Source organism: Rhagoletis pomonella, unplaced genomic scaffold (assembly GCF_013731165.1).
Source record: "Rhagoletis pomonella isolate Grant_MI unplaced genomic scaffold, Rhpom_1.0 Rhpom_scaffold_03610, whole genome shotgun sequence".
NCBI lineage: Eukaryota > Metazoa > Arthropoda > Insecta > Diptera > Tephritidae > Rhagoletis > Rhagoletis pomonella.
In genome coordinates, this window is record NW_023462162.1 from 6,843 (window position 1) to 18,041 (window position 11,199).

Consider the following 11,199-nt stretch of genomic DNA (forward strand, 5'->3'; position numbering starts at 1 on the left):
GTACGAAAACGCGACTTGAAACTTGCACTTTATTTAAATTTAAATTTAATGGGCATACTCAAAAAAATAAAAAAAAAGTTCGTTAAAAATGTATTGGTATTTCTTGAATTTTCCCGAGATCCGTATGCAATTAAAAAGAAATATTCTCGTGGTTTTTGCTGTTAAATCAACAATATTAAAAAAAAAACAATAAGAAATTTTTTAAATAGAAAATATAAATAAATAAAATCGTCAAAACATCAGGATATGCAAATTTTTGACGCTGACTGTATTTGCATATATGTATGAGTGCGGGCCATAAAAGTACTATAACCGCGCTGTCGTTTTGAATGTTGCTGAAAGTGAAACTGCTGCGGCAAGCAAAACACTTAACGTCCCCTTAGTAAGCTTACGGTAATGTACAAGTACACTACTCCTCTTGGCTTTAGAGTCTTCGCAAAGGGGTTACTTGCTGCGCTCTGCGTTTCTCGTCTTGTTTATGTTCATTTTTATTGCATTGCACATAAATCGTTTTGGGTCTTATCGCTTATCCACATGCAAACACATTCAAATAAATCGACAGTTGAAATGACTCTGAACGCCATTAACTACCATAAGCACACATAGACTACATATCCACTCATGCTCCAAACGATAGTAGTATTACGGCTTGTAAATAAAAGTCAACACTTTGTTCGAGTAAAAAAACAAAAAAAAAGTAAGGCTGACGATAAGCAATCGCCTTTGCGCGAAAATGTTGCAAATCGCAGCTGCTTTGCAATTGGAACTGCGCTTGTGGGTGTATTTGTTCAGCGGAAGGATAAATGCATTTATCTCCGGTATAGCCAGCGGTATTAGTAACCTAAGGCTAAGCGCAAGTGAGTGGTGGATTAGAAGACGGCAAAAAGTGATTAGGAAGCTTTAAGATTTATAGCGCGCTGTGGCTTAGATGTAGGCATAGACTTAGCTTAGGAAGGGTAAAGGCGGAAGAGGAGCAGAAGTAACATAAAAAGGAAGGAAAACCCCGATCATTGAATTGAGCCAAGTTAATCACAGAGCCCTGCGAAATTTAAATTAACTCAGTATTGCTAAAAGGGCAGTCAAGAGATTATTACTCATACGCCATGGTGCACAATACTCGTTCGAAGGTATGAGAAACCAAAAAAAAAGGTTTATTATTCGAAATGCGTGGCAAAGTATTTTAATGTGCATTATTGTTTTGGTTTGAATCGAACATATGGACATTTTTCTATTAACTTTATAAAATATTTAAATTGTATTTTCTCACGCAAACGCCCATACGCTCCATATTTTGTATCAGCTTTTGAAGTGCTGACTTCAATGTACGTCAAATAAATCGTCTTTTGATTCAGGGAAAAAATCTTTCCGCCTACGATTTTTTATCACAGTTTTTTAATTTTTTATTTTCTGTTTATTCCTTTCAGCGGACAGCTCATTTCTACTTGCCAACGCACAGATTGTGGATTTTCCGATTGTCTATTGCAATGAGTCCTTTTGCAAAATTAGTGGCTACAATCGCGCGGAAGTCATGCAGAAGTCGTGCAGGTGAGTACAAGTGTATAGAATATCTTTATTTGAAATGCATTGGTGCCAAAAATTTCATATGTTGCCCTCTTGTAGGTAGATTTTTCTTTGTATAAACTTTTATGGCAATTAGGAGGGACTTGAACCACTAAAAACTAGTATTTTGTTTTTGTTAAGCGCTCTAAATGTTATTTAAAGTGACAAAAATAGGGCCCTCCATCTATGATCTAAAGAAAAAAACGAAAGTGAAAAAAAGGGTTGCCTTACATGCGATTTTAAAGCATAAGAAGGGACGTCTCTTAGTTTGATCCCAAATATCAGAAAATTCTACACAGATCATCCTAGCGGAAATAAAATCCACTGACCTAATTAGTTTATGTCTTACCCGGAATGGATTTCGTCTTCAGTCGTCTGATTTTTAATGATCCCATTCTAGGTTGCGGTTTTTGCCTTTAAATAAACATTGCAATTCCGTTTGAGAAGTACTTACATGTTTCTGCAGCTTTAGTGTGGTGCATACTTTTAGGCTCAATATTGGTTTACTCACTAAACGTGGAATGTTGCAATGAGTAAATCATCTTAAAGATCCGGAATAGTCAGATTTTGTTAATAGAATATCTAGGATGGTAATGAAAAATATGCTTCTTGAATTCTGCCTGAGCACAAACCTCTGTATCGTCCACTTTTTTTCGGAAAACTCCTTAATTATAAACGGAATAAGTTAATGGTAAAAACAAATATTTTTAAAGCAAGCTTTCTAAACAAGAACGAAATCGGACCATAAATAGTGGTTTGCTAAATACTTCCATCAACTTGTGCGCCACCTATCGGCAGAATTTTTAGTGAAGTTAATCCTTTTCATGTGCTTATGTAATATACGTTCATAAGCAAATCGGAACTTTCGAGTATGCAGTTTTATAGCCGTCTACAAAAAAAATCTCAAAAACCAACGCGATTTTCTAGCCGGTTGAAACTTGCACTTCATTTGATTAAAATTTGGCTAAAAAACTGCATACTCCAAATTTTTTTAGAAATTCTGACTAAAAAGTTGAAAATTTTGATGAAATTTTTTTTACAATTTTTGTGAACTTTATATAAAGTGTGAAACTTTGATTTGTATGGTTTGCATTATAGAATTACCTATATTTTCATAAACAAATAATACAAACAATTTTTCATGAAAATAATTGCGAATATTATATTAGAACAAGTGAAAGTGTACATTCATTCGTCGCCTAGTGTACATACATGCATACAGAGGAAGTTAAATAAGAGCTTGTGAAAATTCCGGAATTTCCCAAAAAAAAATCCCGGCAATTCAAGAATAAAACGCGATAGGTAAAAACAATCTATAAAAATTAATGGACCTACATACACAAAAAGCCCGAACGTCTCGAAAAGTCCCTAGTAAAATGCGAAAACTCTAAAATCATTCCGAAAAAAACCTCAGAAAGTTAATCTCATAAAGAACCAAAAAAATCTGGAAAATCCGCAAAGCAAAAATCTGGGAAAATCTCAGAGAGTTCCGAAAACCTCAAAAAGAACCGAAAAAATTGCGAAAACCCGCAAAGAATTTACGAATCTATTAATTTTATATTGAATCCAAAAATATCAGTTTTTCTTGCCAAACAAAAAAATACACGATACCCAAAAAGTACCAGAAAAAAATTCATAGAGGCGAAAAATATATTGAAGCTTCCAAAAAAAAATCCCTGAAGAAAGTCTAGAAACAACCCAAAAAATTCGTTTTTTTCTTATGTGGCTATGCCTTTCCAGCGGTTTTCATGCACAAAATTTTAACAGTAAAATTTTTTGAAGATCCGAATTTATCTTCGAAAAGATGCTAACTCAATTTCGTTACTACATACATACATAGTAGGTTTCTTAAATTTCTAACAAAAGCAACAGAACAATTTTTATCTACATTCACCGATAAAAAGTTTAAACATCGACCCCGCCCCCTTCCAATCACGTAAAACAGCAATTTGAATAATAATTTCCAACCAAGTGCGCAAGACGCAACAGCATTAAAGTCGAATCTTCCCCATAGACTCCTCATCGGCGGTCTCAACAACAATTGAGCGGTGAAAAATTACCCCCATTAGCTTGCGTTCCAACAAAGAAATTGCTGCAGTGCTTTGGCTGCTTATCTTATTTATTTTATTTATACGACCTTCGCTTGCGCCCCTCCCTCGTTCGCCATTTTCAATCCAGCTTGTCCCCGACTATGTACAATACAAATCCCGTTCATTAGCTACAACAGCTGAGCTACGCAGTGGACTCCTCCCTAGCTGCAAGTGTGCCAAACACTGCCGTTGTGAGTTGGAAAATAACTAAATCGAAATAAAGTGAAATTTATGCAAAGCGCTTTTTGCGAAACAAATGCGAGGAGCTGAGGGAAGTATGTCGGTCTGTCGTTGGCAGCTGCAAAAGCAAGAAGCAAGTGAGTGGCTGGACGCATGAAATGCGATGCAAGCAAAAGTGTAAGCGGAAAAATTTATTTTTTTTTACACAGTTGTTTTGTTGCTTCACACCAGCCACAGGGAAAAAGTTTCCAAATGAAAATGAAGAAATCATGCGAACACAAGTGCTATTCGCTGATGGCCAATATATTATACCCTTGCTTTTAAATCGAATGCAGCTTAGCTGTCTGTTGGCCTCTGACCCAGTTACAGTTCGATTTGTAAAGCAGAGATTGCCTTTTTCATTTGACAGCGATACGTCTGCCACTTTTTGCCTTTGGCCGCCTACATTTTTCCTGCGCTTGGTCTCACCTTCATATCCTTGTCGAAGTTCCGCCGTAGACGTCATATTGCCTTGGAAGTCTGCTCCATATTTTCCCTTTTCGCTTTCAATCGCTGTGTGCTATATTCCTATTGGCATTATTTGCAATTCACTGTGCTAAATAAACACTGGTATTTGACTGCCCAGTTCACTTGATGAGAATTGTTTTCCGAAAGGCATAAAATGCATAAAAGCTTTCTGTGAAACCACCAGTTGAGGTAAATAAAAAGTAATAGGCGACTTAATTACTGAATTCTAAAAAAAAAATCCTGGGGGCTAAAATTAAAAGAATGTTCAGCACATTAGAGCTAATGTGAACCGATACAGAGAGTAAAATTGGTACAGCAAAAATTGTGACTAACCCTAAGAGCTTTTAATACAATATCTACAATAAAAAGAGGACTTTCTCGCACTCACTTTGATTAACAAGAACGTCATTTTTGCAGAAGAGTTTAAAAGTTAAGTCAGTTGTTTGACAAAAGCGTTAAAAATATGACACTTACAGGGCAATTCTGGCAACTATCTTGAAGCGTTTTTACTGTCTTTCGAAAGACTAATCGAAAAATCTGCTAGCGAGGAGGTTTTAGGGCCGATTGTTCAATGTCTGGTTATCACTACTGGCCGGTTAATCATCATTATCGACTTTTTCGACGTCATGCATATAACATGTGATCGATAAAGCAGTCCTTGTATTTAACCAGAGCTTCTACCGCCGACTAGTGCTAATCAGACATTGAGCAACCGGCATTTAACAAAATAACAACAAATAAAATTTAAAAAAGAGAAAATAAATAAAAGAAATTTCTAAATAGTAAATGAAATTTAAAAGAATACACTTTTACACAATAAAATCTGGAAAATTAAAAGAAAATTTAACTTAAAAACTAAAAAAAATAAAATAAAATAAGTTTTTAAAAATAAAATTGAATTTAAAAATATAACCAGTTATTCAAGAATATTAAATAAAAAAAGAAATAAAATGAAAAAAGAAAAAAATACATAAAATAAGTTTCTAAAAATTACATAAAACTTAAAAATCAAAAATCAGAAAAATTAAATAAAAATGTTTAGATTAAAAAAAAAACTAACTCGGATTTCTCGATTGGCATGTCTTTGCCTTGCCCACTCAGCAACTGTGACTCTTTCAATCACCGGAGCTAAATGATACAAGTGCTTTCCCCTTAAAAAAGCTTTTCACCACGGTGAGTGAAAGAGCTTTTTTTTCTAAGACTAGAATAACAAAAGTCTTTCGAAATATCTTACCAGCTGTCCATCATTTGTCTTACGAAAGACCTTTTGCTATCTTAACCAGAATTGCCCTGTTATGCTGAGTTAGCTCTTGTATGCACTTCCCAAAACGCTTATGAAATATTTTGCTTAAGTCCAAAACCAACTTCCCGACGAGCTAAAGACTTTAAACTTTAGACTAAGCTCAGCCCGATGAAAATGCGCTATGAAAGATAAATTAATCGACTAGGTGGCGCAGCTGTCGACATATTTAGAAAATTCATAGTTATTGGCCCAATATGGTTCATATTTAAAACGTATATTACTAAAATGAAAGGGAATAACGCCACAAAAATGTTGCACGATAGATGGCGCTAGAGTCGAGATATTTGGGAAAACCCATATTTATGGTCCGATTTGTTTAATATTCAGAATGTATAAATAATACTTAAATGGAAAGAAATAACTCCACAGAAAATAAAACCGTTAAGGTGTTTGAGTTTTATTTTTTTTACCAACCACTAATGAAAGCTTGTCTTTAATTTTTTTAATTACTTGTTTTCCAATTATTTTAATTTGTTAATTTATGAGCTTGAGCAACAGCTGAAAACACGCTAAAAACATTCTTGTGGCCTGACCTTTTCCCTTAATTTTTTTCTATGTATTTCAAGCACTCTACCTTCTATCTTTCCCACCCTTACCGACGTGCCTTTGCGCAGAACGTAAATACGAAAAATGTTTGTTAAATTTCGCTACTTGGCTGTGCTTTCTGGTCAAATGGTGTTTTAAGCGCCTAAATGAGAACTGAGTAAAGGAAAGCAGTATTAATAAAAGCGAGTGAAAACAAAAAGAATTCTAAATAGAAGAAGGTATAAACGCAAGCAGCTGCTGGCGGTATATCGTGAGCCTTTTGTGCAGCTAAACATTGCTAAGCTATACATTTCCTTGAAAATCGTTTAGCGTACGAGTGTAGAGAAAACTTGCATTTCAGCGAGCAAAGAAAAATAGTCAACTCATCTTCGTCAATCTAAAATTATGTAGCACAAGGTCTAAAAATAACCTGTAGACTTCAGCCAAATAAAGCAGCTGCTTTATTCACCTACACTTAGTGCAACGCAAGAGCATGGAAGTGCGTGTGGAGTGCACGTGTACAACTGCTCCGTCGACTGCCTGTTTACCCGCGAGCTATACATTGGCAATGCACTTTGACTCAGGCCCACATCATCGTCCAATCTCACTGTTCCTCAAACGCTTGCTGCTCGCGTTGCTCATTGCCAGCGAGATGAACGTGCTGACCTGTGCCTGCTTGCCTGACCCAACTGGGCTACCTTGGACCTCAGCTCAGCTCAACTCAGCTCACCTTAACTCACATCGACCGCACCGAGTAATTAGCGGCGTGACAGCGCCTGATTTACCGTTAACATGCGGCAAATGTTTACAATCGCCGCAAGCAGTTAATTTCTAAAAATAGTCAACAAGCAGTTGGACCCTTTTAACGCATCTTTCGCAAGTGTACGCGCACACTCATTTCCATACTTACACATTTATGCCGGCACAAATATGTATCTGTGCAACCACATGACAGCCTTTCGGTTGCGTCCTTACACTTTTGCTCGCTGATTTCAAGCCGTAAATTTCCTGCTTTTCCTCGCCTTGTGGCGGCGGCAGCGGCGGCTACCTAAGCTGTAAATTGGCTTTTAGAGGCCAATAGCTGCTACTCACTGCTGCGTTGATTTCCGCGGCTTTCGTTTCGCTATTTTCTGGGTTGTTTTTGCATTTTTCTTGGCTGCCTGGCTTTCAGCTCTCCAGCCAGCCACCTCCGCTGCTTGCCAGCTACAGCTAACCGCCGCATGCACTTTACTTGCCCCTGTCTGAGATTTGTGTGTTGGTTTGGGTTTGCAAATTTGTTTTCGTTCCTTTTGCAGCGGTTCACCAAAGTTATTTTTAAATATCCTTGGGTGCGCGTTGCCTCCTTGCTTGCGTTGTGTCGGCGATGCTATTTGCTACGATCTGGCCACTTTACTCTGCCTTTTGGCCTACTACACAGTTGATTTATTCAGCGCGTGGCTATTTACTCTTATTTATGTTGTTCTTCTTTTATATATTTTTTTGGCGTTGCTCCTTATGCTACAATAAAATAATTTTTCGAGCACTTAATTATTATTATTATTTTTAATTTTGGGCTCGCTTTCATTTGTTCTTATAATATCTCGATCGTTTGCTATCTTTCTAAATAACAGACCGCGTCTACCGAATACCCTCTTCTACCTTCATGAAGTCCTCTTTCGAGACCCCATTATTCCTAAGCTGTTAGTGTACCTGACGACGAAGAATTCTAGAAGCGGTACGTCCTTCTTGGCAGGTAACTTTATAGCGGCGTTGAAGCCATTGGCCATAGCACAGCTCATCCAGTGCAGTGATCAACCGCAGCAGGCACGCAAGACGCTGTTCGCTGTATGGTGAGCTCAATACTGGCGGTACTGGCTAAAGGCATTCTGGCACTTACCACTTTGGTAAGACGAGCTAGCTTTTGCATTAACCGCTCAAAGGGTAACGTGGGGCTAGCTTCTGTTGCGAGGGACAAACAACTTTTATCGAGTTTTTAAACCGTTTTTTAAACCAAAAATGTATGCAATGGTTTCAAATTACCTAAAATTATGTCATATTTTTAAGTTACCCAAATTGTATGATGAGCTTTCAGAACACCAAAAATTTATGTTCTGTCCTTTACCAAAAATGCATGCCCTTTTACCGTAATGATTTATGTCCAGTTTTTAAGTTGGTCCAGTTTTCATATTGCCAAAAATGTATGTTAAATTTTAAAATTATCAAAAATATATTCTTATTTTTTTTTATTTAACAAAAGCTTTTGCAAAGTTTTTCAATGACCAAAGCCTATAGCCAGTAACAACAAACAGATATTTAAATAAAATCGCAAAGATTTTAAAATCAAAAAGTTTGAAATCACAATTAACCCAATTTAAATCATTTTCCGCTTTGCCTGCCAAGCTCTTCCACTCTAACACTCTTCCAACCATGACAAACCACGTAAACAATGTTATCTTTTATAAGTCATGAGCTTTCCTCTTCTCTACAGAGGGGACCGCTGAGGGTAAACGCAAAACTAGACAAAACTATCAACTAAAATAAAATCAAAGCAGCATTCGATTGCGAGCGCCTAAAAATAGACAATGTTGTTGCAAGTTTATAACGTAGGCCATGTGAATGAGTGTGTGTGTGTATACGTTGCATTGTCTGCTTGCCAGCACACATATTGCAAGTCGCAAGTCAATTGTTGTTTGTTTTTAATATTCCTTTTATTTTTGTTGCTCCACAGCAAAGCGGCTTAGTGGCTGCTGTTGATGTTATTATTCAATTGTTTTTGTTATTGTTGTTATTATTGTTTTTGCTGTTATTGGCTCTGCGGGTGTTGCTATTGTCACTCGCTCTCACACTGCGGTTGCGGCTGCGTTCGGTGGTTGAGAATTGCGGTGTGCTTTTGCTGTTGTTTTTGTTGTTGCTGTGTCAAATTTTGTTTGCTTTCTTTGCCGCTGTTTGGCTAACATTGGTTTTCTATATATATTTTCAATGTGTAGCGGTTGATTCTGATGGCTTTTACACACACACATACGCTTACGTATGTTTTCGAAATCCCCAAGGCTGTGAGTGTGAAAAAAACTTTAAAGAAAGTAGCAAAAGTTGAGCGCGAATTAAACATTTTACCACCAAGCCATTTACGCTCTTCAAATTTACCTGAATTTCCCACACTCTCACTGTATACTTATATGGAAAATTTTATCAGTCACCTAAACTAAAACTAACAATCAGTTGCGTGTCGAACTAACAGCCAGCCAACCAACGAACCAATCCTGCCTTCTACATTAAAGCTATCGAAACCGTACGCAAGCAAATACCCCGTTACCAATCAGGTTCACCTTCCTCCTCCACACTTTTGTCTTATATCTGTTTTGTGGCACAACAAGCTTCGTGCCACTGCCCTAGTAAGCGCACTTTTACTATTTACTTTCCATGTTTTCTTTGTGCCATCGCCGCCACAGCGCCTTTCAAATCCTTTTTATTCTGCAACCCTCGTTCGCAAACAAGGATTTGTGTCATTTCTGCCCATTTCTGTTTATTTTATTGAGTTTTGTGTTTGATTTTCTGTAAGCACTGCTCTGTCCCTTTCACCCTCTTCGAAATAGTCGGTATGCCTTCGCCGATTTTCGCTTTTGTTTATCGAATTCATTTATTTGGCGTGTGCTCGTTTCTCTTTTTGCTTCTGTGTTGATGTTTTCATTCATTTTGGCATTGCTCCTCAATGCAATCATAAAATCAAAGAACAATGACGAGCTTATATGGCTATAAATAGATGGAATTACGTATAGATAAAAAGTATAATTCAGAGAGGGCTAGCCAGTCACACGACACCACACCTGCAGCTATTCAAATATGAGCCTCGAAGAGAGTAGTTTGAGTGACTCATCGCCGCTTATTCCCCAACTTTCACATCTTCATTTAGATAATCTAGGAGGACAGGGTTCCTAGCGCGAATGAGTCTATGTTTCGAGGACTTAAGGCTGGTCTTCATCTACACGTAGAAGTTCATCGATGAAGACACCTTCGCTTTTCTAATCTCGGCTTTAAAGATTCTAAGTCTAGTACCATGCTCTGTCGGAATCTAAACGAAGTTCTGAGATGAGAATGCTTACAACTTACTTATTACAATTGTGCACTTCTCAAGCGGCTTATGATGTAATTTCTTTAACATGCATGTAGATCAAATTTTTTATTCAAGCTCACAGGACTCCGATCCACATGCCTTACAAGCACAGGAAGGTGGTAGTTTATGAGATTGCCATTAGTTGAATTTGACTTATCAACTGCCATAATCCCACTCTCAGTCTTATTTTTAAACCTCGGTGTTTCACATTCTTTAACTAAAAATGGGGAACATTTATATGATTAGAATTTTTTTGGGATAAATTATAATTTTAATCTTTCAAAGATGGTAAAAATCAGCAAGCCTGGAACTCATTAGAAAGAAAAAATAATTAATATTAAAAAAGGTATAGTCTTTCTCTCTTACAACTTTTTTTTGTCCTTTCAGATGCGGCTTCATGTATGGCGAGCTGACAGACAAGGAAACGGTCGCGCGACTGGAATACACGTTGGAGAATCAGCAACAAGATCAATTCGAAATTTTACTATATAAAAAGAACAGTGAGTAGTAAAACTTAAGTGGCAACGAAATTTATGTAAAAAAAATTTGCATACGAAAATGTTAAAAAAAAGTAAGAGTAAGTGCTAGCAGCTTGAGTATCTATCTTAAATTTGTGGGAAAGTAATATCTATTTTTAAAAAATACTATCCAATAAATTTTATTCTGACATAAGTAAACGACAGTAACAAAGAAACGAAGTACATACTTGGTTGTAAGAAAAGGCGCTTGTGAAACTTTTTTTCTGAATTGTAGGCTCTATAAAAAGTTTACTAGATACGAGCAAATATTTTGTGAGTATGTATCAATGGAAGCTTGAACGTGAAAGCGGGGCATACATTTTTAGTAAATCAAAAACTGTACATAAATTTTTTATACTTCACAAGTTGGACATAATTTTTAGTCATTTAAGAAACTGACACATTTACTCATTTAAACGCATACCA

At 36.7% G+C, this 11,199-nt stretch overlaps 1 long non-coding RNA gene across 1 annotated transcript; it reads left to right on the plus strand.

Moving 5' to 3' along the window:
- Positions 1-1,430: 1,430 nt before the first annotated feature.
- LOC118754270 lies at positions 1,431-10,680 on the plus strand. The gene is made up of 2 exons (XR_004994870.1): positions 1,431-1,545; positions 10,643-10,680. It is a non-coding gene; the product is annotated as an uncharacterized LOC118754270 (long non-coding RNA).
- The last annotated feature ends 519 nt before the right edge of the window (positions 10,681-11,199 follow it).